The sequence below is a fragment of the Stomoxys calcitrans genome, chromosome 1 (assembly GCF_963082655.1).
Source record: "Stomoxys calcitrans chromosome 1, idStoCalc2.1, whole genome shotgun sequence".
In the NCBI taxonomy this organism is placed as follows: domain Eukaryota; kingdom Metazoa; phylum Arthropoda; class Insecta; order Diptera; family Muscidae; genus Stomoxys; species Stomoxys calcitrans.
Genome location: NC_081552.1, coordinates 206,115,127 through 206,142,262, shown reverse-complemented (window position 1 = coordinate 206,142,262; position 27,136 = coordinate 206,115,127). Strand labels below are relative to the sequence as shown.

General features: G+C 41.8%; 1 protein-coding gene across 1 annotated transcript in view; it reads left to right on the top strand.

Annotated features, from left to right (window-relative positions):
* Positions 1-27,136, top strand: part of LOC106092838 (formin-J) — a 331,170-nt gene that overhangs the window by 114,529 nt on the left and 189,505 nt on the right. The window contains exon 2 of the mRNA XM_059370751.1: positions 9,470-9,574. The gene's annotated coding sequence lies outside the window, so the exon portion shown is untranslated. The remainder of the gene's footprint in view (positions 1-9,469; positions 9,575-27,136) is intronic.

Genomic DNA, 27,136 nt, shown 5'->3' with positions numbered 1-27,136 from the left:
AATATTCGTCTGAGACCCCATAAAGTATATATTCTTGATCGTCGTGAAATTTTATATCGATCTAGCCATGTCCGTCCGTCTGTCCGTCCGTCCGTCTGTCGAAAGCACGCTAACTTCCGAAGTAGTAAAGCTAGCCGCTTGAAATTTTGCACAAATACTTCTTATTAGTGTAGGTCGGTTGGTATTGTAAATGGGCCATATCGGTCCATGTTTTGATATAGCTGCCATATAAACCGATCTTGGGTCTTGACTTCTTGAGCCTCTAGAGGGCGCAATTCTTATCCAATTTGAATGAAATTTTGTACGAAGAATCCTCTCATGACCATCAACATACGTGTTTATTATGGCCTGAATCGGTCTATAGCCTCATACAGATCCCATATAAATCGATCTCTCGATTTTACTTCTTGAGCCCCCAAAGGGCGCAATTCTTATTCGAATTGGCTGACATTGTACACAGGTCTCCAACATATAATTTAATTGTGGTCCAAACCGGATCATATCTTGATATCGTTTTAATAGCAGAGCAACTCTTTTCCTATATCCTTTTTTGCCTAAGAAGAGATGCCGGGAAAAGAACTCGACAAATGCGATCCATGGTGGAGGGTATATAAGATTCGGCCCGGCCGAACTTACCACGCTTTTACTTGTTTTCTCTGCGGGAGGATGTGCTTGTATCAAGGCCATAGATTTGATGTTTGATTCTTTGGTTAAATTTCCGGAATTCATTTTGACTCCTGTATACCTCAATTCGCTGACACTCAACTCCTCCTTCTTTCTGCTGATAAGATCTTTTTTTCTCTCTCCTTTTCTCAAGATACCTCTCTTTCGTCTGGCGCATTGCTACTGATTGCAGGGTTGCTCTATATGCCGCATTCTTGGCTTCAGTAACATCTCAACACTCTTGGTCGTACCATGGGTATTTTGGGGGAAGCTTCGGTACCCAAGTACGTATTGGGCCGCATTTTCCATGGACTGCGCCATTATATCGTCCGAACAAGGAGTGCTGTCATTAAGCAGTTAAGTCAGTCGAGTGAAGTATGTGGTTGCCATTTGTTGTGTTTGCAGCTTTTCAATGTCCAGCTTCCGTGCAGTGTCAGATCGTACTTTCCTCGCCATATTCAAACGGGTGCAAACCTTTGCTGCAACAAGGTAATGATCCAAGCCTATATACGTTCCATGGATCGATCGTTTATCTAATACGCTAGATGAATGCATTCTATCTATCACAATGTGACACTTTGGTTCCTCGTGTTTTGATTGGGTGATAGCCATGTGGCTTTATGAATATTTTGATGTTGAAGCTGGTGCTGCCAAACTTCCAATTTGTTTGCCGCGGCGAAATTTATTATGGACGTTATCTCGTGGAGGCGTAACTGTCCAAAGATGTCTTCCTTCCCTATCTTCTCACTAAAATCTCCCAGAACGATTTCAGTATCATGGGCGGGGTAGCGGTCATATTCCTTCTCTGGCTTCTATAGCTGCCATTTAAACCGATCTTGGGTCTTGACTTCCTGAGCCTCTAGAGGGCGCAATTCTCATCCGATTTGACTGAAATTTTGCACGTAGTGTTTTGCTAGCACTTCCAACAACTAAGCTTAGTATGGTTTTAATCGGGCCTTTTTTTTGATATAGCTGCCATATAAACCGATCTTGGATCTTGACTTCTTGAGCCAATAGTGCTCACAATTCTCATCCGATTTTGCTGAAATTTTGCATGAGGTTGTTGGTTATGACTTCCAATAACATTTCTTAGTATGGCGTAAGTCGGTCCATAACCTGATATAACTGCCATATAAACCGATCTTGGGTCTTGACTTCTTGAGCCTCTAGAGGGCGCAATTCTTATCCGATTAGAATGAAATTTTGCACGAAGTATTTTGTTATGATATGTAAGTGGGCCATATCGGTCCATGTTTTGACATAACTGCCATATAAACCGATCTTGGGTCTTGACTTCTTGAGCCTCTAGAGGGCGCAATTCTTATCCGATTGGAATGAAATTCTGCACGAAGTATTTTGTTATGATATGTAAGTGGGCCATATCGGTCCATGTTTTGGCATAGCTGCCATATAAACCGATCTTGCGTCTTGACTTCTTAAGCCTCTAGAGGGCGCAATTCGTATTCGATTGGAATGAAATTTTGCACGACGTGTTTTGCTATGACTTCCAATAGCTGTGCCAAGTATGGTTCAAATCGGCCCATAACCTGATGTAGCTGCCATATAAACCTATCTGGGATCTTGACTTCTTGAGCCTCTAGAGGGCGCAATTCTTATCCGATTGGAATGAAATTTTGCACGAAGGATCCTCTCATGACCATCAACTGTGGTCTGAATCGGTCTATAGCCTCATATAGCTTCCATATAAATCGATCTCTCGATTTTACTTCTTAAGCCCCCAAAGGACGCAATTCTTATTCGAATTGGCTGACATTTTACACAGGTCTTCAACACATAATTTAATTGTGGTCCAAACCGGACCATATCTTGACATCGCTCTATTAGCAGAACAAATCTTTTCTTATATCCTTTATTTGCCTAAGAAGAGATGCCGGGAAAAGAACTCGACAAATGCGATCCATGGTGGAGGGTATATAAGATGCGGCCCGGCCGAACTTAGCACACTTTTAGTTGTTACTTAGAAACTCTCTGGAAGGCTTTTTTCGTTCACCGCTTTTCTTCCTAAAATTAACCCCTGTAAAAAATTAGCATATTTATGCACATTTTCAGCAGGAACCATAGTTGTTTGAATCCAAGGTTCGAGGTGGCCTACTTTATAGCCAGTTTACGTGATTATTTCCAAATTGCCTAAAATCAAATGATATCATAATTATGACATTTTATTGTCAATGTTTGCTGACCCAAACACAACTACAACTCCTAATTGTTATTTATTGCTTGTGTTAAGTTATGTAAAAGAAAAACTGAATTCATTTAATATTCACGATTTTTTTTTTTTGTCAAAACTTTGACGTAGGTGGTAGTAAATTAGCATTTTAATCAAAATTTGTCTTCAACGCACGTTTCGCACACAAAATGGTGCACTCTCAAAAACTGGTAGTATTTACGCATAAAAAAATGTTTCATATATTGAAAACTGCGTCCCAACATTATTTGCATATCTTGTGTGCAAGACCACGCTTTTAAAAGAAGTTCATATTGTCCCCCATGCTGTTTGGCGCACAATCATAAACGAACCATAAAAAAAATTAATACATTGTGACTTAGTCATTTACACCATTCCATTCATCTATTTTGCCAATCTGCATTCATTTCATTCATTCTCATTCGTTCATTCAGAAAATCGTTTAACTATGCCACCCATTCATTCGTTGGATCATTGGCGAGTATTTGGTTGTTCCAACATCCATTAATAAAACACTGGCTTTAAACTTCACTTCGATACGGTTTTACACTATCCGCTTGGAGTATCTCAGTTGTATCTCTGCAAATGCAGTCGTGAGTTGAAATTATAATAAAATGGTGCTTTTGGTTGATAAAAAGACAGACTCGTATCTTTTGCGTAGGATGTGGATACGATGATCACAACATTATCAGGAATTGAATGCTACGTCATTATCTTATAATTATTGATACCATGTTGTTTGTATGGTTTTCTTGTTATTCCAGCCATGATAATATCGTCATATTCTTTAGTACGACGGTGGAGGTTATTCTTAAGCTAACACAACGATTTAGTTGACCGCGAATAACAAAACAAAAGGTTGAGAAAATCTAAGTTTATATGAAACTAGCCGAACCGGGCCCGCTCCACTGCGCCTTCTTTAATTCTCTAATATCTGGGGACACTTCGCCCGGAATGCGGATATCTAATTCGTGCCATTGTATCCTATGACGCTGAACGCGTTCGAATCCTGACGAGACCATTGGACAAAGCGGTGTTTATCACTTCTTAATATTGGCGACATTTGCGAGGTACAATGCCATCCATGGTCATTTAAAAATTTTTCCCCGAAGAGGTGTCGCACTGCGGGACGCCGTACGAACTCGGCTAAAAAAAAAAAGTTCCCTTATCATTGATGCGTGAGAATTTGTCTCTTCTCGGTTCCTGGTGGTAGTGCTCTTCCTTAGGGTAATGTTCTCATTAGGGGAGGGATGGCACCTCAGACATTTCGACTCAAATATGGATATCAAATTCGTACTGCACTTCCAAATCCCTTTAATTTGAGTCGCATATTGCCAGGGCCTGGAAATATGAACCGTTTATAGGGTATCTTGGGCCTGGGGCGGCCACCGGCACTTTGCACTGAAAATAGATATCAAATTCGTTCTTTATTCCCAAAGGAAATGAAGTTCAGGGGGTGCTTTAGGGCGTACCCCAAAATACTGGACATCAAATTCGTGTTCTACCCTCAAATACCTTTCATTTGAGACCCATATTGTCATAATGGGTCAAATAACCCATTTGATGTATCTTTAGGAGGAAAAGCGCCACCTAGACTTGAACGCAAATTTCAATGTCATATTCGCAATCTTAACCCTAAAACCTTTCATTTGAGTCCCATATAGCCATGGTCGGCTAACATGCCCATTTGGGGGGTATTTGGGGGTGGAACTAATATTTGATGCCATATTTCTAATCTACTGCCTAATACTTTTCATTTGAGTCCCATATTGAAATGAACTTCGAGTACATCTGTTTAGAGGTGTTGTGGGGTTAGAGGCCCCGTACTTGGACCCAAATTTTAATAGCATACTCGTATACCATATTTCTGGTCTCCAATACCTTTCAGCTGATACACTTATTGTGCCCATCAGACCACTTTCGGACACTCTCGGTCCGCCTCCACCCGATTTGTAAAAATTATAAAGCCTATGTTTCCTTCCAGACAAACGTACACAATCTATGAAAATTTTGAGAAAATCGATTCAGCCAGGTATCATAAGATAGTCATAATGGGTCGTCTAATGACGTTTTTGAGGGGTGGCCCCAATACTTCGATCTGATTTTGTATGCCAGATTCGAAACCTACACCCGAATACCTTTCATTTGAGCCCCATATTGAAATGAACGTCCAATATGTCTGTTTGGTTGAGTTTTGGGGTTGGGTCGGCCCGATGGGTACTTGGACTCAAATTTTAATACCATATTCGTTTCTACTCTCCAATACCTGTCATATTCAATTTTGTAAAACAAAATATTGGTTTTATTGGTAGCTATATCCAAATATAGACTGATCTGAACCATATACGACACAGATGTCGAAAAGCCTAACACAAGTCACTGTGTCAAATTTCATTGAAATCGGATAATAAATGCGCCTTTTATGGCCCCCAAACCTTAAGTCGAGAGATCGGTCTATATGGCAGCTATATTCAAGTTTGGACCGATCTGGGTCAAATTGAAGAGGAATGTCAAAGGGCCCAACACAACTCACTGTCCCAAATTTCGGCGACATCGGACAATAAATACGATTTTAATGGGCCCAACACTTTAAATCGAGAGATTGGTCTATTTGACAGCTATATCCAAATCTGAACCGATCTGGGCCAAATTGAAGAAGTGTGTTGAAGGGCCTAACGCAACTCACTGTCCCCAATTTCGGCGTCATCGGGCAATAAATACGCCTTTAATGGGCTCAACACCTTAAATCGAGAGATCGGTCTATATGGCAGCTATATCCAAATCGGAACCGATCTGGGCCAAATTGGAGAAGGATGTCAAGTGACCTAACACAACTCATTGCCCCAAATTTCAGCATAACCGGATAATAAATGCGCCTTTTATGGGCCCAAGACCTTAAATCAAGAGATCGGTCTATATGACAGCTACATCCAAATCTGGACCGATCTAGGCCAAATTAAAAAACGACGTCGAAGTCGTAACACAGCTCACTGTCCCAAATTTCGGCGACATCGGACAATAAATGCGCCTTTTATGAGCCCAAAACCTTAAATCGAGAGATCGGTCTATATGGCAGCTATATCCAAATCTTATCCGATCTGGGCCAAATTGAAGACGAATGTCGACTCACAACTCACTGTCCCAAATTTCAGCCAATTCGGATAATAAATGCGCCTTATATGGGCCCAAGACCATAAACCGAGAGATCGGTCTATATGGGGGCTATATTCAAATCTGGACCGATCCAGAACAAATTGAAGAAGGATATCGAAGGTCCTAACACAACTCACTGTCCTAAATTTCGGCTACATCGGACAATAAATGCGCCTTTAATGGGCCCAACACCTCAAATCGGCGGATCGGTCTATATGGCAGCTATATCCAAATCTGGACCGATCTAGGCCAAATTGAAGAAGGATGTCAAAGGGCCTTACACAACTCACTGTCCCAAATTTTTGGCAAAATCGGACAACAAATGCGCCTTTTGTTGGACCAAGACCTTTAACCGAGAGATCTGTCTATATGGGGGTTATATCCAAATCTGGACCGATCTGGTACAAATTGAAAAAGGATGTCAAATAGCTTAACGCAACTCACTGTCCCAAAATTCAGCAAAATCGAATAATAAATGGGGCTTTTATGGGCCTAAGACCCTTAATCGGCGAATCGGTCTAAATGGGGGATATGTCAAGATATAGTCCGATATAGCCCATCTTCGAACTTAGCCTGCCTATGGACAAAAAAAAAGAATCTGTGCAAAGTTTCAGCTCAATATTTTTAGTTTTAAAGACTATAGCGTGATTTCAACAGACGGACGGACCGACGGGCGGACATGGCAAGATCGTCTTAGATTTTTATGCTCATCAAGAATATATATACTTTATGGGGTCGGAAATGGATATTTCGATGTGTTGCAAAGGGAATGACAAAATGAATATACCCCCAGCGTTCGGTGGTGGGTATAAAAACTATTAAAAACATGTAATTTCAGTACTGACACTTTAAAACGTTTAGAGTTGAGGCATTGGCGAGATCGAGTACAAAATCTCCGGCCGCTTCTTGGTAGGCCCCTAAGGTTGGTCACCTCGGCATTTCGACAAATTCGGGCTGCCAAATCTTAGTCAGATTTTTAGAATTCTTTTTTGCCGGATTGTGCACAAAAATCCCTACAAAAAAGTATGCGTGAGGTCTACAATATCTCTACTGGTTTCCGGGATATACGACTTTCAATTTTTATTAGCAGAGATTGGCTTTGTATTTTGCAATTTACGAAGGCATTTGTGGTTCCATTTTCATTTTTATGCATGATGGTAAAAAAGGATTTTCATTGACTGAGGAACAGAAGAAGTTCCTACCGTTGAACCATCCAGATCGCTTTAAAAAGCCCTTAATCAGACAGGTTCTCGAAAGAAATGAGAACATAAAGTGCAACTACTTCTGGCTGCAAGTGCGGAACACACACAGAAGGTGTTTTATAGTCTCTTCTTCTTCGATGTCCTGACAGCTTCCGCAAAAAACTTTGCTGGCAAGCTTCAGTCTGTCAGCATGTTCTCCGATTAGAGAGTGACCTGTAATGACGGACACAATAACTGAAACGTCTGTTCTAGCCTCTGACAGCAAAGCGGTAGACCTCTTTAATTCTAAATTAGGCCTCAAAATTTTGGAATGCTTACAGCCTCCTCTTTGTCACCATCTTTCATTCGTTGCATTACTCTTTCCAACATTTCTGCCTGTATTTTACGAATTTTGTCTTCCAATGCATTAATTGAAGCGCGATTGTCTGTACAGACATGAGCTTTAACATAGCCCCACTTAAAATAGTCTAAAGGCGTCAAATCTTACGATCTAGGCGGCCAATTGACCGGTCCCGAATGTGAAATAAAATGTTCACCGATTTCGCCTCTCAATGAGTCCATTGTTACGCGTGTTGTGTGGCATGTGGCGCGGTCTTGTTGAAACTGCATGTCATGTAAGTTAAGCTCTTGCACTTTGGGCCAAAAAAACAGTTGGATATCAACTCACGTTAGCGCTCACTATTTACAGTTACGTTACGATTCGCATCATCGTTGAAGAAGTACGGTCCAATGATGCCGCCAGCCCATAAACCGCAAAAAGCAAAATTGTGACTTTTTCTGGATGCATTGGTAGCTCTTGCAATGCTTCTGGCTGATCTTCACTGTACTTATTGAGCCAAAAATTTGCTTCGTCGATGAACACAATGAAGCGCTCGTTGAACTTTCTTATTAGGGCACGCATTTTGATAATAAAATTCAATAATTTGCAAGCGTTGTTCGTTTGTAAGACGATGTATGGTTATAGACCTAAAACTGAAGGTATCTGACAGTGAAACAAAACACGAAACGAGCGTGAGCTGTTTAAACCAGTGTTGCCAAAGAGATACAAATACAAATTTTGAACATTCCACTAAGAAACAGGGGCAAACTTTTCACCTACCAATGTGTGCAGTCCGATTTAAGTTTAAGCTCAATAATAAGGGGCCTCCTTTTTTTATCCGAGTCCGAAAGGCGTGCCGCAATGCGACACCTCTTTGGAGAGAAGTTTTACATAGCATAGTACCTAACAAATGTTGCCAGAATTAGGAAAGAAAACGGCCGCTGAAAATTTTTCTGATGGTCTCGCCAGGATTCGAATCCAGGCGTTCATCGTCATAGGCGGGCATGGTAACCTCTACCCTACGGTGTATAATAGCGAAAAAATCATCTTTTACCATCAACATGCCTCTGTCAAGGGAAGGTCGGTAAAGGCAGCACTGCAAGAGTTTGTGCATAATATTGAAAAATCCTTGATGACAAAGCGTATACATTGGGGGTATGCATTGCCATGGAGTGGGCTTATAATAATGTGTTACGCGTGCTGTGTGGCATGTGGCACCGTCTTGTTGAAATCACATGTCATGCAAGTCAAGCTCTTGCATTTTGAGCAAAAAACAGTTGGATATTATCTCACGTTAGCCCTCATCATCCGTACGATTAGCATCATCGTTGAAGAAGTACGTTCCAATGATGCCACCAGCCCATAAACCGCACCAATTTGTGACTTTTTCTGGATGCATTGGTAGCTCTTACAATGCTTCTGGCTGATCTTCACTCCAAAATCGACAATTCTGCTTATTTACGTAACCATTGAGCCAAAAATGAGCTTTGTCGTAAAACGGAAGAAGAGCGAGATAAGCTTTCTTAACAGAGCACGCATTTTGATAATAAAATTCAATAATTTGCAAGTGTTGTTCGTTTGTCAGACGATTCATGGTTAAATAATAGACCAAACTGAAGATGTTTGACTGTGAAACAAAACACGAAACGTTCGTGATGTGTTTAAGCCAGTGTTGCCAAAAAGATAGTGGCTAAAAAATCACCCTTTACTACACATATGGCTTTACCAAGGATTCCTTGCCTGTTCGCTGTCATATTTTACTCTCTATTTTTGTAAAGCTGCCCTATGGACTGAAGCTTCTGTATAAATGGCCTTATTCCATGACCTTCTAGTATTTGTAGGCTTTAATTTTTTTTTTTTTTTAATTTATCACAATCACTCAATTTACAATTTTTTTTTGTAAATTCTTCCCCTTTTTCATTTCAGATACTCCCACAACAACGCATAACTGTAGCTAGTCAAAAGAGGTACGGAACGGAAATCAACTTTGAAAAAAAACCAAAAAACTTCAACATAAAATCGGGGGCGTAGGTAAGTACTTGGTATTTGCAGATAAGCAAATTAATTAGTTTTTATTAATGATTGTTCTTCGATAAAGACCAACGCACGAAAAGTAAAAGTTCAATGCTCTGATTAATGGTGGATGGATAGTTAGTGGTTTGGCATACTTAACACATTAGTCCAACAACCCGGCATAATGAGACAGAGTGTGAATGGCCACAAATCCCCAAATGACCTTAACTTTGAATTGTCAAATAGAAACCACATTGGGTCGGAGGAGAGTTATTCAACTTGAACTGTCTGTCCTCTCCTCTACCCCATAAACAAAAAATAGATGAATGTGTGCCAAAGGTCTGACAATCTGTTTAAAAGTTGAATGAAACTCTCAAGAATTGATGGATGAAAAAACAAAAACAAAACCTTTCAAAAACCTACAAAGTACTCCCCCATCATCGAAACACATATGACTGTATGCCTATGGCGGCGGACATATGAATAGGATGGGAATAGTGTACGATGCTGTTTTATAGGTGCTATGAATACTTAAATGGCAGGGGAGAGTTTGTTTTCTTAAATATTATGTAATGAAGTGTTAAATTTTGTTAAGTTTAACTATTTTATGACATTTTATCACATTTTGGGCAAATTCTGCTTAAAAGTGCAAATAAAGGGTGATTTTTTAGCTATTATCTTTTCGGCAACACTGGTTTAAGCAGCTCAACAACACTGGTCTATAATTTAACCATGAATCGTCTTACAAACGAACAACGCTTGCAAATTATTGAATTTTATTATCAAAAGAAGAAAGTTCATCGCGCGCCTCTTCCATTCTCTCGAAGAAGCTCGTTTTTGGCTCAATGGGTACGTAAATAAGCAGAATTGTCAATTTTGGTGTGAAGATCAGCCAGAAGCATTGCCAGAGCTAGCAATGCATCTAGAAAAAGTCACAGTTTGGTGCGGTTTATGGGCTGGTGGCATCATTGGACCGTACTTCTTCAAAGATGATGCGAAACGTAACGTGACTGTGAATGGTGAGCGCTATCGTGAGATGATATCCAACTTTTTTTTCGCCAAGATGCAAGAGATCGACTTGCATGACATGTGGTTTCAACAAGACGGTTCCACAAAGCACGCGTTACAATGGACTTATTGAGAGGCGACTTCGGTGAACATTTAATTTCACGTTCGTGACCGGTCAATTGGTCCCATAGATCGTGCGATTTAACGCCTTGAGACTATTTTTTGTGGGGCTATGTTAAAGCTCATGTCTATACAGACAAGCCAGCTTCAATTGACCATTGGTTTTTTTTCTTTTTTTTTCATTTTTTTTTTTTTGACTTCAAAGTAAAAAAAGTCGAATAATCGACTTTTTTTAACCAGTAAAAGTCGACTTCGACTTTATTACACAAAGTAGATTAATCGATTAGTCAAAAATAGAATTCTAGATCTAGATAGATAGATACATTAAAGTATATATTCGTGAGAAGGGATATATTCGTGAGAAGGGATCCAGAAGTCTATTTTTGACTAATCGATTAATCTACTTTGTGTAATAAAGTCGAAAAGTCGAAGTCGACTTTTACTGGTTAAAAAAAGTCGATTATTCGAAGTCGACTTTTACTGGTTAAAAAAAGTCGATTACTCGACTTTTTTTACTTTGAAGTCAAAAAAAAAAAAAAAAAATGAAAAAAACGAAAAAAATCAAAAAAAAAAAAACAAGAAATGGAAAAAGCCGATTAGTTGGAAAAAAGTAAAAAAAGCTGAAAAGTCGGAAAAAAGTCAAAAAGTCGAAATGGATTTAGTTTCAATTCGGTTTTTACCGCCGGACTGCTTGGACTATTTTTATTTTAGTTCTAGTTACTAAGTATTGGGTTGCCCAAAAAGTAATTGCGGATTTTTTAAAAGAAAGTAAATGCATTTTTAATAAAACTTAGAATGAACTTTAATCAAATATACTTTTTTTTACACTTTTTTTTCTAAAGCAAGCTAAAAGTAACAGCTGATAGCTGACAGAAGAAAGAATGCAATTACAGAGTCACAAGCTGTGAAAAAATTTGTCAACGACGACTATATGAAAAATCCGTAATTACTTTTTGGGCAACCCAATACAAACGTGATGTTTATAGGAAAAAACAAGTAAAAGCGTGCTAAGTTCGGCCGGGCCGAATCTTATATACCCTCCACCATGGATAGCAGATTTGTCGAGTTTTTTTCCCGGCATCTCTTCTTCGGCAAAAAAAAAGGATGAAAGAAAAGACTTGCTCTGCTATTAGAGCGATATCAAGATATGGTCCGGTTCAGACCACAATTAAATTATATGTTGGAGACCTGTGTAACATGTCAGCCAATTCGAATAAGAATTTCGCCCTTTGGTGGGCGCATTAAGTTAAATAGAGAGATCGATTTATATGGGAGCTGTATGAGGCTATAGACGGATTCAGACCCTAGTAAAAACGAATGTTGATGGTCATGGGAGGATCCGTCGTACAAAATTTCAGCCAAATCGGAAAGAATTGCGCCCTCTAGAAGCTCAAGAAGTCAAGACCCAAGATCGGTTTATATGGCAGCTATATCAGGTTATGGACCGATTTGAACCTTACTTAGCACAGTTATTGGAAGTCATAGCGAAACACGTTGTGCAAAATTTCATTCCAATTGGATAAGAATTGCGCCCTCTAGAGGCTGAAGAAGTCAAAATTCGAGATCGGTTCATATGGCAGCAATATCAGGTTATTGACCGATTTCAATCATACTTGGCGCAGTTGTTGGATATCATAGCGAAACACGTCGTGCAAAATTTCATTCCAATCGAATAAGAATTGCGCCCTCTAGAGGCTCAAGAAGTCAAGTTCCAAGATCGGTTTATATGGCAGCTATGTCAAAACATGAACCGATATGGCCCACTTACATATCATAATAAAATACTTCGTTCAAAATTTCATTCCAATCGGATAAGAATTGCGCCCTCTAGAGGCTCAAGCAGACAAGACCCAAGATCGGTTTATATGGCAGCTATATCAGGCTATGGACCGATTTGAACCATACTTGGCACAGTTGTTGGAAGTCAAAGCAAAATTTCATTCCAATTGGATAAGAATTGCGCCCTCTAGTGCCTCAAGAAGTCAAGACCCCAGATCGGTTTATATGGCAGCTATATCAAAACATGGACCGATATGGCCCACTTACAATCCCACCCGACCTACACTAATGAGAAGTATTTGTGCAAGATTTCAAGCGGCTAGCTTTACTCCTTCGAAAGTAGGCGTGCTTTCGCCAGACAGACGGACGGACGGACACGGCTAGATCGACATAAAATGTCACGACGATCAAGAATATATAAACTTTATGGGGTCTCAGACGAATATTTCGAGTAGTTACAAACAGAATGACGAAATTAGTATACCCCCATCCTATGATGTAGGGTATAAAAACTCGAAATAGAGCGTCTAAAGAAGTATGGAAAAAAACACAAAACCCCAAAAACACCATCCAAAATCAAAAGTGGATCTATCGGGACAATATGGGTATCAAATGAAAAGTATGGAAGAGTAGAATATGGTATTCAAACTTAAGTTCCAGTGCCCATGGGGCGGCTCCAACCCCAAAACTCCTTCAAAGAGACATATTGGAGTTCATGCCTATATGGGGTCTGATGTAAGGTATTGGGGAGTAGATTATCAAGATTAATTCTTGGATTTGATTTTTACGCCCCCCACCTCCAAATGGGCATATAAGTCGATAATGGCGATATGGGACTCAAATGAATGGTAGTTGGGAGAAGATTACGAATATGACATTAAAACTTGTATCTAAGTAACTAGGTGGCTCTTTACCTTCTAAAATCACCTAAAACTGAAAATGTTTGGGGGTCCCATAATACCCCCAAAAGGTATATATTTACCGACAATGGATATATGGGGCTAAAATTTAAAGTATTTGGGAGTAGGGCTCGAATTTGATATCCATATCTATAACACATTTTTTTTCTTTATCGTTTAGAGTAAATCTATGAATGTTTGATACTCCATTAAAATTTGCATGAGGCCACCGTAGCGTAGAGGTTAGCATGCCCACTTTTGCCGCTAAAAGACTGGGTTCAAATCCCAGCGGGAACTTCAGAAAACATTTTCATCTGTGATCACCCTCTCCACAAAGAGATGACGTACTGCAAATTTGCATTTGCAAGTGTAATAGGCAGTAGTTTAGGTAAGGTTGAAAAGAGGGTGCAGATATTAATCTGCCCCATGCCTCTATAGACATACACCTAAGCCAAAAAAAAATGCAAATTTTCCCCATGAACATTCCACTAAGGAGCAGGGGCTAACTTCTCACATATCAATGAGTGCCAGTAATCGCTCTTAAAACTAAATCAACCTCGAAAAAGAAAATTCCGTGCTACTTACAAAATCCTTAATTGTTTTCCATGCCACTCCCCTAAGCTAAGTTGGTGCATGTCTGGTATTGTGTCCCCATCTAAGTACTCGTGTCTTTTAGCCGCGAAAGCCGGCAACGCATAGGAAACACTCCAACGTCTCATCATGTTCCCGACATGCCCTACACATGCTATCACTTACAGCACCGATTTTGCATAAGTGAGCTCATAGTTCTAAGTGTCCCGTTATGACACCAAAAGCTTTACTGACCTCCTTCTTACTTCCTTTCAGTAATAGCCTCGTCCCCTCACGATCCGGATCACCCCATAGGATTTTCGCTGTCCTACCGAGTGTTTTGCTGTTCCACAGTGTAAGATGCGCGTTTGTCGCCCATGCCTTAAATCGGACTGCGTCGACCCGAAATTCTTCGGGTTAACCAAGTTTATCGACGGCAATTCTCTGGCCTTTACTACGTCTGCCCTTTCATTCGCCCTTACTCCGTTGTGGCCCGGCATACAAACATTGCGGATTTTATGCCGTCCTCAGAGGAGGCGTTAAACTTCTTCTTACCCCAAAACTGTTCGTAACCTTGGTTTTTTTTTTCTGTCAGCCAACACGCAGGGGATGTCCCCTATGAATTCATTGCATTGCGTTGGCGAGAGGAAATTAGGAATTGGAGGGGGGGGAAAAGGATGTTTTGCTTATTGACATTTGTCTTAACTCTTTGGATGTCAAAGTGGGTGGGAACAACATTAGCCGGAAGTCGATTCCACATACAAACGGTTCGGGAAAAATAAGAATTCTCTCTGTAATGCATTGTGCGGTCCGCTGGCCAATCAATTACAAACGGGTGTGAGTTCCTGGAATGTCTAGTATCCCTGACATACATCCTTACATCAGGAATAAGAAGACGAATATCAGACGAACACACACCATGAAAGTACCGATAGAACAGCGCCAAACAACCCACATTGCGACAATGATGAAGGGAGGCAAGGCAAGAGTTGGATACCCCACTGTCCCCAATCCGCACCATCGCTCTCCTCTGTACACGGTCCAGAAGCTCCAGGGATGATTTTGAAGCTCCAGCCCCTACATGTGAGTTGTACTCCCTTTTCGGCCTTATGAAAATGGTGTAGAGGTTAAGAAGATCAGACGGAGTGAAGTAATTCTTACACCGTTTAAGGAAGCCCAAAACACTTGAATGCTTCTTTCGACACTTCAAATACATGTTTAGCCCAACGGACATCACTTTGTATTTTCATGCCCAGAACATTAAGAGCTTCTGATTGCTCAACATCTACACCGTTGATAGACAAGGATGATCGTAATGGGCCACCGAATCGTTTGTGTGACAACAAGCAGCACAGAGTCTTCCGTGCATTAAAATCTACCAGCAAACTCTGGCAGAGTGTATCATCCATAACCCGTTTCGTGTCCTCAATCTCTCGAAGACTCGGCCTATGGTCGAATGAGTACGAATGACAGCGATTACTGTCGTCCGCAAATGAGTAGATCGGATTCGATGTCTGACCCAACGAAGGAGAAAGTACAGAGCCCTGGGGTACACCTGCGGTCAATTTGTGCTCATTGGATGAGAACCCATCAATAACGACTCGAATAGTGCGATCTCTGAGATAACTCGAAATAAATCGAACGAAGCCATTACCGACACCAAATGCGACTAGCTTTGATAGTAGTGCACCGTGCCAGACCCAATCAAATGCCTTGGAGATATCCAAAGCCACAACCTTACTCTCACCAACGTTCCGACAGTAGTGCCATGAGGTCGCTCGTAGAGCGATTTCTGCGGAACCCATACCGTTGGTGGCTAAGAAGGCCATTAGATTCTAAAATATTCTAACCATGTTCTCCATGACTTTGGAGAGAGCAGAGCATATCGCAATTGGCCCATAATTCGCAGGGTTGTTTGCCTCACCCTTCTTGGGTATTGGTTGAATGTTCGCAACCTTCCAATGCGCCGGGAAGACTCCCGCACGATAGGCAAGATTGAAAAGGTTGCGTAATGAATGAGTGAGCGTCGAAGAACACTTGCGTAAGACAAGTGTTGATATGCCATCCGGGCCCGGGGATTTATTTACGTCTAGATTTTCAAGAACTCTGTTAACTCCACGAGTTTGAAATAATATTTGGGCCAATATGCCAGATACATGTTCGATTGAGGGGAGTGGTTGATTGCTATTCGACAGGTAAGAGTTCCCTGCAGGTATATCAGCCAACAGATTAGCCTTATCAACCGGGTCGGTGAACGTTTGATCGTCCTTAACAAGTGTTGGAATAGATGAAGAACTACCCTTTGCTCTTTTCGCGAACGACCAAAAGCTCTTACTGGTTGTTATGGCCCTTATGGCAGTTTTACTGTCCGTAAAAATGTTCACACTCGACGTCCTCGCATTAGCACCACACCACCTCACGTATTGCGTGATCGCCCGGATATCTGCGTGCAGGACCGCATTATGGTCAGGCAGTCTAAAACAGATCTCAGTCCCTGGGTTCTCAATGTATACTCCCAGGCCCAATCTTTCCCCTAGCTTTGATCCATCTGTGTAAAATGATTTTCCAGACGGCAATACTAGGGTTCCCTCAGTCTAGGACTGTGCCGCTGGCAGCAGTGCTTTGCACTCGACGTCAAATATCGTCTCAGGTATCAGAGCGGAAACCTCTTCCCTTCCTTCCAGGTTTCCTTAAGTCGCCTCGATTATACCGCGATGGTATGAGCTGCTCTCACCCTCAATTCATTCATCCTCCGTTGCAAAGCAAGATCTTCTCGCAATTCATTTTAACATCAAATTATTTATTGAGCCTCGTATATTGGTACTGGATGATATATGAACTCATTACGGTTAAATTGAATGGGTCGGCAAACAATGGATAAACAATGAGTATATCCACAAACCGCAATTTTTGCATTGCAGAGAGCCCCCCAACCAAAAAAGTGCTAAGTAGTACATTAGTTTAAACAACAAATAAACATATTTATCATAAATTCACAGATAGATTGGTATAGGCTAAGCTGGAGCAATGGGTGCGCATGCGTTATTCGTAGCCAAAACAAAAACCACAAGACTATTGACGCATGCGCCACCACTCTCGACTAGACCACACCAATGAAATTCAAATGCAAATTGAACCGTAATCAACAGCATCGGTATGGGCATGGGCATGGGCATAGGCACCAGCTACCAAACAAAAACACCCAAACATTTGGTTGTTTTAACTCCAACTATTGACTCTCAACTCTTTGTAGTTCATTAGTTCAAGAGTAGATTTGTGTGCAAGCCCATTCAACTTCCCAGTTTGCGGCTACAAAGTCATGCCTGTGGATGCGAATATGAGCTGGAACATGTGCGCAGCAACATCTCCACCAGAGAAGGTTTTGGTGTTTTTTTTTTTTTTGGTTGATCTCCATGTTCTTTGGCTGACAAAGTGTGTTGGCTTTCGGCTTTGTGGGTTCGACAAGTTGTCTGTGGTTATGGAGTTACCAATCCATGCAGCCTCCATTCACACAGAATCCATTCAACAAATTTCAGCTTATTCTCGCCATTGACTTAGACTCTGAGGCTGTTGCCGCTCATGCCGTTGCTGCCGATGATGATGTTGTTGGCGAGGGCAGCATTAATGCTGGTGGTGTTGGCCCAGTCAATGTGTTCGTCAATATATTTGACATTGACTTGATGGCTTATATGAGTTTTTGCCATTTCTGTGTGGGCACAACATCACCATCATCATCATCATCGATCACCAATAAAAAAAAAAAAAACACTGCGTTAACTTAACTCTGCCCTCAATGTGATCGAATCAAATTAGAAATGTGTCATTCTTGCGCACTGTAGCTTCTACATTGACTTTGAGAGGTTGAGTAAAAGTTTATAGGCATATTTTTTGTACTATTTTCCCAGGGTTGTTGGAAAACAAACACCTAGGCCCAAAATCAATGTCTAACAGTGGGTTGGTTTACAAATATAAATTAAAGAGACTTGTAGATCCAATCACTTCGGTGGTTTTTAGGCATATATTCTAAGAAAATTAACTCTAAAGACAAAATTTCTATGAAATTTTCTCTAAAGACAGCTCAATTTTGGCATAATCTTTCTAACATTTTGTATCTCACGAATTAATGCCTTAATGTTGTCTTTCAATGCGTCAATTGAAGCGGGCTTGTCTGTATAGACATGAGCTTTAACATAGCTCTCCATAAAGTAGTCCAAAGGTGGCCAATTGACCAGTGCCGATCGTGAAATACATTGTTCACCGAACTCGCCATTCGCCATTGAAACGCTAGCTGTGTGGCACCATCTTGTTGAAGCTACATGTCACGCAAGTCAAGGTCTTGCATTTTGGGAAAAAAAAGTTGGATATTATCACACGCCAGCGCTCACCATTCACAGTTACATTACGATTCGTATAGTCTTTAAGGAAGTACGGTCCAATGATGCCATCAGCCCATAAACCGCACCAAACTGTGACTTTTTCTGGTTGCATCGGTAGCTCTTGCAATGCTTCTGGCTGATCTTCACTCCAAAATCGACAATTCTGCTTATTTACGTACCCATGTTCCAGTCGTAAACCGTGTTCTGATGTTTCTGATAATGGGCCATCGCATCGGTGCCTAGTGCTGGGGCTGCCAGCGACCCTCTTGACCGGGCTTTCTTGATGGTAAATCTTCTGGAGATCCGCGAGCGCCACCGTTGGTCATTTCTTTTGGCTCATCCGACCCTATTGCACGTTCATCGTGTTCGGCTCGGGCGGCCAGCGACCCTCTAGACCGGGCTTTCTTGATGGTAAATCTTCTGGAGATCTGCGATCGCCACCGTTGGTCATTTCTTTTGGCTCAACCGACCCTATTGCACGTTCATCGTGTTCGGCTCGGGCTGCCAGCGACCCTCTAGACCGGGCTTTCTTGATGGTAAATCTTCTGGAGACTTGCGAGCATCACCGTTGGTCATTTCTTTTGGCTCATCCGGCCCTATTGCACGTTCATCGTGTTCGTATCCATGTAAGCGGGACACCCCCTGCTTGTGCTAACTTTTTGGTTCGCCTTTCATATTTTATTTCTGTAGTCACCTATCCACCACCTGGGGAGGCGTTCGATGTGGAAAGTAGCATGGAAACTCCGCTACACAAAATCCCATGCCCATGCCCCTTAGTTGGTACATGTCAGGTATTGTGTCCCCACCTTAGTACCGGTATCTTTTAGCCGCGAAAGCCGGGCAATGATATAGGAAATGCTTCAACGTCTCATCATTTTGCCAACACATGCTCTTCCTTACCACAACTATTTCGCCTAAATGAGCTCGTAGCCCTTTTTTGACCTCCTTCTTACTTCCTTTCAGAAAACCTCAACTTTTCACGAACCAGATATCCCCTTAGGATTTTCGCCGTCGCTGTTTGCCCACGCCCTTAACTCGGACTGTGTCGATCCGAAATGTTTGGGGTTAAGCAATTTTATTAATGGAAGTCCTTCGGCCTTCACTGCTAAATCGTCTGCTCTCTCATTCCCCCTAACCCTACTATGGCCTGGCACCCAAAAAATGCGGATCGTGCCATCCTCAGGGAAGACGTTAATCTCCTTCTTACTCTCCAAGACTATTCGGGACCTTACAGTCCTAGTTGTTACTGCCCTGATAGCCGTGATCGCCCGGATTTCCGCCTGCAGGACTGTATTATGGTCAGGCAGTTGAAAACAGATCTCCGTCTCGGGGTTCTCAATGTAAACCCCCAGGCCCGCTCTGTAATCTAGTTTTGATCCATATGTGTAACAAGACTGTGCCTCTGGCAGCAGTGCCTTGCAGTTGACCTTAAGTGTCTTCACAAGTATCCAATCGTAAACCTCTTCTATTCCTTTCAGATTTCCCATCATCGCCTCGATTATACCTCGATGGTATGACCTACTCCTATACTCTATTCATTCTCCCACTGCCTTAAGTCTCATAGTCTCATTGGTTTCTGAAGCTTTTGTATAATCCTTACGTTGCACTTTTTCTCCACCGCATTCCACCAAACTGTTGAGGCGTTAGTAAGTACTGGTCTAATCACGCTCCTGTAGAGCCAGTTGACTATCCTCCGATTCATGCCCCACTTCAAGCCTACGGCCCGTCTACATAGTGCCCAACAACTGTCAGCCTTTTCGGTACGCTCATGAATGTGACATTTTCAGTACCTTATGCTGTCCAAGATCAATTCTTAGTATTTGACCTTGTCAAATATCGAAATCCTTCTATTAAGGAAACATGGTACAGTACCTCGCAAATGTCGCCAGCATTAGGAGGACATAACCACAGATGAAAATTTTCATGATGCTCTCTCCAGGTTTCGAACCCAGGCGATCAACGTCACAGGCGGACATGCTAACCTCTGCGCTTCGGTGGCCTTTGCTTCTCCTAGTCTTTCCAATGTTGAGAGAGCCGGTGATTGTATCGTCCTCGGCCCCTAGATGGTTCAATATGAGGATATTTGAATATCCTAGCCTTCCCAATTTTGAAATACGAGGCCTTGGTCCCGTAGTACGCCACCTCTCAGTCTTAGCCAAATTTGCCACGTAGGCTTGACCTAGACTCAGCACAAGAAGGGTTCCTTTCTCCTTCTTCTCCCTGCGGAAGACCTCTCATTTCTCCACGACAAAGTTTTGGTTTTGATTATTTAAGACTTCCATCATGCGTTCCGTTGCGAATTTGCCACCAGAACCCTTGATGAAGACCTCTGCTTTGTGAGCTGGGGGATGCCCATCTTTTTCACAAGGGCGAGCTTTGCAACCCAGAGAGTGTGGATACTTCAAATGAGCTTTTTGAAGGTATCAATACATTGTACTGACGCAAAGAGCAGCGTTAAAATGCCCCATCTATACTCGCAGCTCATCATTTGTGTGGGTGGACCCTCTACAGAGTTCTACACATGTTCGAAAATACGCTCGCTAACCAGATCCTCCCTGTGGAAGACCTCCCATTTCTCCACGACCAAGTCTTGGTTTTGCTTGTTTAAGACTTCCATAGTGCGTTCCGTTGCGAATTTGCCGCCAGAGCTCTTGATGAAGACCTCTGCTTTGTGAGCTGGGGGATGCCCATCTTTCTCATAAGGGCGAGCTTTGCTCCCCGGGGAGTGTGGCTAATTCCAACGAGCTTTCTGAAGGTATCAATACATTGTACTGACGCAAAGCGGTGCATTAAGATGTCCCATCTATACTCGCAGCTCATCATTTGTATGGGTGGATCCTCTACAGAGTTCTACACATGTTCGAAAATACGCTCGTTAACCAGATCCTCCCTGTGGAAGACCTCCCATTTCTCCACGACCAAGTTTTGGTTTATTTTACTGACCGAACCATTGATGAAGGCCGTCGCTTTTATGAGCTGGGGGTGCCCATCTTTCTCACAAGGGCGAGCTTTGCACCCTGCGGAGTGTGGATACTTCCAACGAACTTTTTGCAGGTATCAATGCATTCTACTGACGCTAAGCGCAGCGTATAGATGTCCCCTCTGTGCTCGCAGCTTATCTTTTGTATTGCTGGACCCTCTGCAGAGTTCGATACATGTTCGAAAATCCGTTCGTTAACCGGATCCTCCATTTGGGACCAATGATAATCCTACCGGATGCACTGCCGATATTGATGACTGCTTAAGTCGGCTCATCTCTGTTGTGCTTTTTTGCCACTCTGGCGTTAACGGGGCGGCCCCTTACCATTCTCAGCGATCATCTGTGACTTCCAAAAGGAGGCCACGAGCTCCTTTTGGAAGTCACAGTCCTCCATGAAGGCTTAGGGGCCGTACGCGCTTCCATCGTTCCTGTTCCGACGCAGGACACTGTCTGGAGTCTCCATTGCGAGAAGGCGGGCTTGGTTTTCCCACAGTACTTGAAATCGGTGAGCTCTTTTTCATCGTTTCAGCATTGTTATGCTCTTCGGGAGATCTGATTCTCTTTTCAGCTTCCGCAGAGGTGCTTGGAATGTTAGTTCTATCACTTTCAGCATCCTGCGCTTTCACCCGATTGCGCTGCCGGTTCATACCCCTCAGTCTCCATCATTGTGTCCCGGATTGTTTTTTCGGTCTTCGTGTGAGTTCAGCAAAACCCTCGCTTACTTCTGCCATCATCCCGCCGTCCTCATCTCTCAATTCGGTTACGATGACTGTTTCATTGACACTGTCGCTGTCTGATATACCACCTTTATTTAAAGGCTGGGGACGAACTGCGCATCCCTCTGGTTTATCAGTCTCTTCCTCAATTGTTAGTCTGACGACTGGTTGTGAGCTTGAAGCGTTATTACTCTTGACTACTGGTGCCAAGGCACTCACATCTATAAGAGGAGGGTTGTGGTCTTTGGAGTCCATTTTGAGTCTACTCCTTAAAGGCTTTAAAATTTTCTTCGTTATAGGTACCTATTCCACGATACGGATATTTTTCTTCGAGGAGCGAAATGAAAACTCGTCCCCTGCACTGAGTGGTTACTTAAGAAGAACCGATTACGACTCACGAGACGCTTACGACTCACGAGTCACTCATGGCCCACGACTCACGATATACACACGACTTAAGAGATGCTTACGAGGCACTCACGACTCACGAGACACTCATGATATACACACGACTCAAGAGATGCTCACGTGACACTCACAAGAAAATCACGTTTGAATGTTTGAAAAATAAAAAAAAGTTAAATAAAGGGATTTTAACGAACGAATCTGTTTACAGATGCATAAAATGAAAAGATCAAATAAATGGTTATGTAGAGTTGATAAATTTTAGATATTAATATCCGTACATTCAAATGCTGTATGATTTGAGATGCATAATGGAGAAATGTTCCTTTAACCGTGACTCGTGAATATTTCGTGAGACATAATTTTGGTGAGTGGCTCGTGAGTCGTGATTGTCTCGTAAGCGTGATTTTTTGTCAGTCGTGATTTTTTCGTGAGTCGTGTTTGTCTTGTGAGTCGTGCCTGAGCGTGAGTGAATAAAATTGTTGTCTCGTGAGCGTACGTGAGTAACACTTTTCTCGTAAGAAAAATGTTTATTTTACCGTGACTCCTGGATTTTTTCGTGAGTCGTGTTTGTCTTGTGAGTCGTGCCTGAGCGTGAGTGAATAAAATGGTTGTCTCACGAGCGGGCGTGATTAACTTCTTTCTCGTAAGCAAAATGTTTGTTAAACCGTGACTCGTAAGTTTTTCATGAGTCGCGATTTCGTCGAGAGTCGTGAGTGAGTAGTGATTTTCTCGTGAGTGTGGCTTTTTCGTGAGTCTAGATTTTTTCGTGGGTCGTGAGTCTCGTCAGAGTCGTACCTATGCATTAGTGAACACAATTGTTGTCTCGTCAGCGTGAGTGAGTAAAACTCTTTCTCGTAAGCAAAATGTTTGTTGAACCGTGACTCGCAAGTTTTTCGTGAGTCGTGATTTTCTCGAGAGTCGTGAGTGGCTAGCGAGTCGTGATTGTCTCGTAAGCGTGTATTTTCGTAAGTCGTGATTTTTTCGTGGGTCGGGAGTCGTGCCTAGGCGAAAGTGAATTAAATAGTTGTCTTGTGAGTGTACGTGAGTAACACTTTTCTCGTAAGCAATATGTTTATTTAACCGTGACTCGTGTGTTTTTCGTCGAGTCGTGTTTGTCTTGTGAGTGAGATTTTTTCGTGAGTTGCAATGTTATCGTGGGTCTAGAGTGTCTTCTGAGTCGTGCCTGATCGTAAGTGAATAAAATAGTTGTCTCGTGAGCGTGCGTGAGTAACACTTTTTCTCGTGAGCGTGAATGGAAAATCACTCACACAGACACATCTCAAGTTCCTATAGCCTATTTCTTCTTCATCAATTCTTAATCATTATCCCCTGTTTGCCCAAAATGAGATACGGTACAAAGAACGTGATAATTGGGATCCATGGCGGAGGCTATAGGAAATTGGCACGGTCGAACTTAGAACGCTTTTCCTTGTTTTTATTTTTTTTTTGTTTTGTTTTTTATTTCGCCTTCTTTGATTTTTTTTGGGATTTATATCCTCACGGCCTAATGAGTGTAACCTCCAAATAGTTTTGGAGATTAACACATCTTGGAGGCTACCTCCGAGATCCATGTGTAACATAATCTTATGCTGTGTGCGGTATTGAAAGTTTAGGCGACAAATCTCAACAGCTGACGGATTCGATCGATTGTGACATGTATTTGGTCTGTGGGTGCACTCGTCTTTTATCAGCTTTTCACTTAATTCTATCGCAGTGTGGCCCGCTGTCGCTCTGTGGGTACACATATGTCGCATAGAGGCTGGTATTGTGCCTTCTAATCGAGAAAAAATAGCAAAAAAAAATTATTTGAATAGAGTGATACGTTCGATTCTATTCGCCTCTTTGAAGCTGAATTTGGCTTTGTAAACAAACAAGTTTAACAGCAGCAGCAGCAGCCGAGTTTTTGCGTGGTCTCCACCAAAGCCGTAACTGGGGTACCCTTAACCGCACTCATACTTCATGAACGGGGGTAACGTTTGAGTCTTGAATCAAACGTTTGTGGTTATTTCCCCAGCGGTGTCCTTCATTGTCTGTCTAAGCTGGCGTTTGTCGTTGTCTTTGTTGTTGCAGTTGTTTGACTCCAAAAGCATGTGTGAGCGTCTAGTGTATGCATGCATGGTGGCAGGCATGGAGTGGCTTATTGCCTGGCCTGGCCTAAAGTTGGCGTCGCAGTGGCTTTGTCACAAAGCGCATGTGCTCGCGCGCGCGCTCCTTGTATCTTGACTAGAGTTGCGCAAAACAAAGTGCCCGTAATTGAACTTCCGTAAAATATCGAAAATAATTGATATTTAATTAATGGCGGCGAGTAGTACTAGGTAGGTATCTGGTGTGTGTGTGTGCGAAGAGTCACAGCATAGTGTAATGTGTTTCTTTGAATTCTAAAATTAATTTCATTGAAAACGAATATTTTTCTCAAACATTGTTATTGGTTGGTGGTGAGCACACCATAATTTTCAAGAAAATTGCATTGATGTTCAATGGTTTAATTATTACGCGATTGCAGTTCAATTAAGCAATTGCATATGAGGGGGCAGAAGCTACGACATGATTTTGGTCAGATGCTATTATTTTTTAGTTTAAAAGATTTCAGAAAAACAGATATGAAATATGTAGAGTGAGACCATAGCATAGATCGAATATTCTTTCCGATGGATCTTTTTGGCTTAATTATTGTTACAAATGGTCAAAGAAAACACACCTTGACGCGACATCGATGGTATAGCAACTGCTATATGGAGAGGCCACCTGGATGCAGAAGCACTGAGACGTAAGTGCCACAGGGGGATCCACCTCGAAGTAATGCGAGAGCGGTGCCGAGGTGGTTTACATATGCCGAGGGATAAGGTATTGGGTTGCCCAAAAAGTAATTGCGGATTTTTTAAAAGAAAGTAAATGCATTTTTAATAAAACTTAGAATGAACTTTAATCAAATATACTTTTTTTACACTTCTTTTCTAAAGCAAGCTAAAAGTAAAAGCTGATAACTGACAGAAGAAAGAATGCAATTACAGAGTCACAAGCTGTGAAAATTTGTCAACGCCGACTAAAGTGTGATTTTTTTGAGGTTAGGATTTTCATGCATTAGTATTTGACAGATCACGTGGGATTTCAGACATGGTGTCAAAGAGAAAGATGCTCAGTATGCTTTGACATTTCATCATGAATAGACTTACTAACGAGCAACGCTTGCAAATCATGGAATTTTATTACCAAAATCAGTGTTTGGTTCGAAATGTGTTCATTCACCGTAACGTTGCGTCCAACAGCATCTTTGAAAAAATACGGTCCAATGATTCCACCAGCGTACAAACCACACCAAACAGTGCATTTTTCGGGATGCATGGGCAGTTCTTGAACGGCTTCTGGTTGCTCTTCACTCCAAATGCGGCAATTTTGCTTATTTACGTAGCCATTCAACCAGAAATGAGCCTCATCGCTGAACAAAATTTGTCAAAATTTGAACACATTTCGAACCGAACACTGATTTTGGTAATAAAATTCAATGATTTGCAAGCGTTGCTCGTTAGTAAGTCTATTCATGATGAAATGTCAAAGCATACTGAGCATCTTTCTCTTTGACACCATGTCTGAAATCCCACGTGATCTGTCAAATACTAATGCATGAAAATCCTAACCTCAAAAAAATCACCCTTTATATGAAAAATCCGCAATTACTTTTTGGGCAACCCAATAGCATACGGCCGAGGCAGCATACGCCTTCGTTAGATGCGTAAAGCATGTTCCCCCTTATGCCCAATTAAAAAAAAGAAACAAGTAAATGGTCCGGTTCGAACCACAATTAAATTATGTGTTAGAGACGTGTGTAAAATATCAGCCAATTCAAATAAGAATTGCGCCCTTTGGGGGCACAAGAAGTAACATAGAGAGATCGACTTATATGGGAGCTGTATCAGGGTTATAGACCGATTCAGACCATAATAAACTCGTATATTGATGGTCATGAGAGCATCCGTCGTACAAAATTTCAGGCAAATGGGATAATTATTGCGCCCTCTAGAGGCTCAAGAAGTCAAAACCCAAGATCGGTTTATATGGCAGCTATATAAAGTTGTAGACCGATTCGAACCATATTTGACACAATTGTTGGATATCATAACAAAACACGTCGTGCAAAATTTCATTCCAATCGGATAAGAATTGCGCCCTTTAGAGGCTCAAGAATTCAAGACCCAAGATCGGTTTATATGGCAGCTATATAAGGTTGTAGACCGTTTCGAACCATATTTGGCACAGTTGTTGGATATCATAACAAAACACGTCGTGCAAAATTTTCTTACAATCGGATAAGAATTGCGCCCTCTAGAGACTCAAGAAGTCAAGATCCAAGATCGGTTTATATGACAGCTATATGAAAACATGGACCGATATAGCCCATTTACAATTCCAACTGACCTACGTTAATAAGAAGTATTTGTGCAAAATTTCATGCGACTAGCTTTACTCCTTCGGAAGTTGGCGTGCTTTCGACAGACAGACGGACGGACATGGCTAGATCGACATAAAATGTCTCGACGATCAAGAATATATATACTTGATGGGATCTCAGGCGAATATTTCGAGTAGTTACAAACAGAATGACGAAATTGGTATACCCCCATTTGATATCTCTGAGATTTGAACTCTCTGCATGTGGTCGAGATTGCCATACAGATCAATCTCCAGATTTTGGAGTTCCTTTCCCTGGATCTCTTTTTAGGACAACA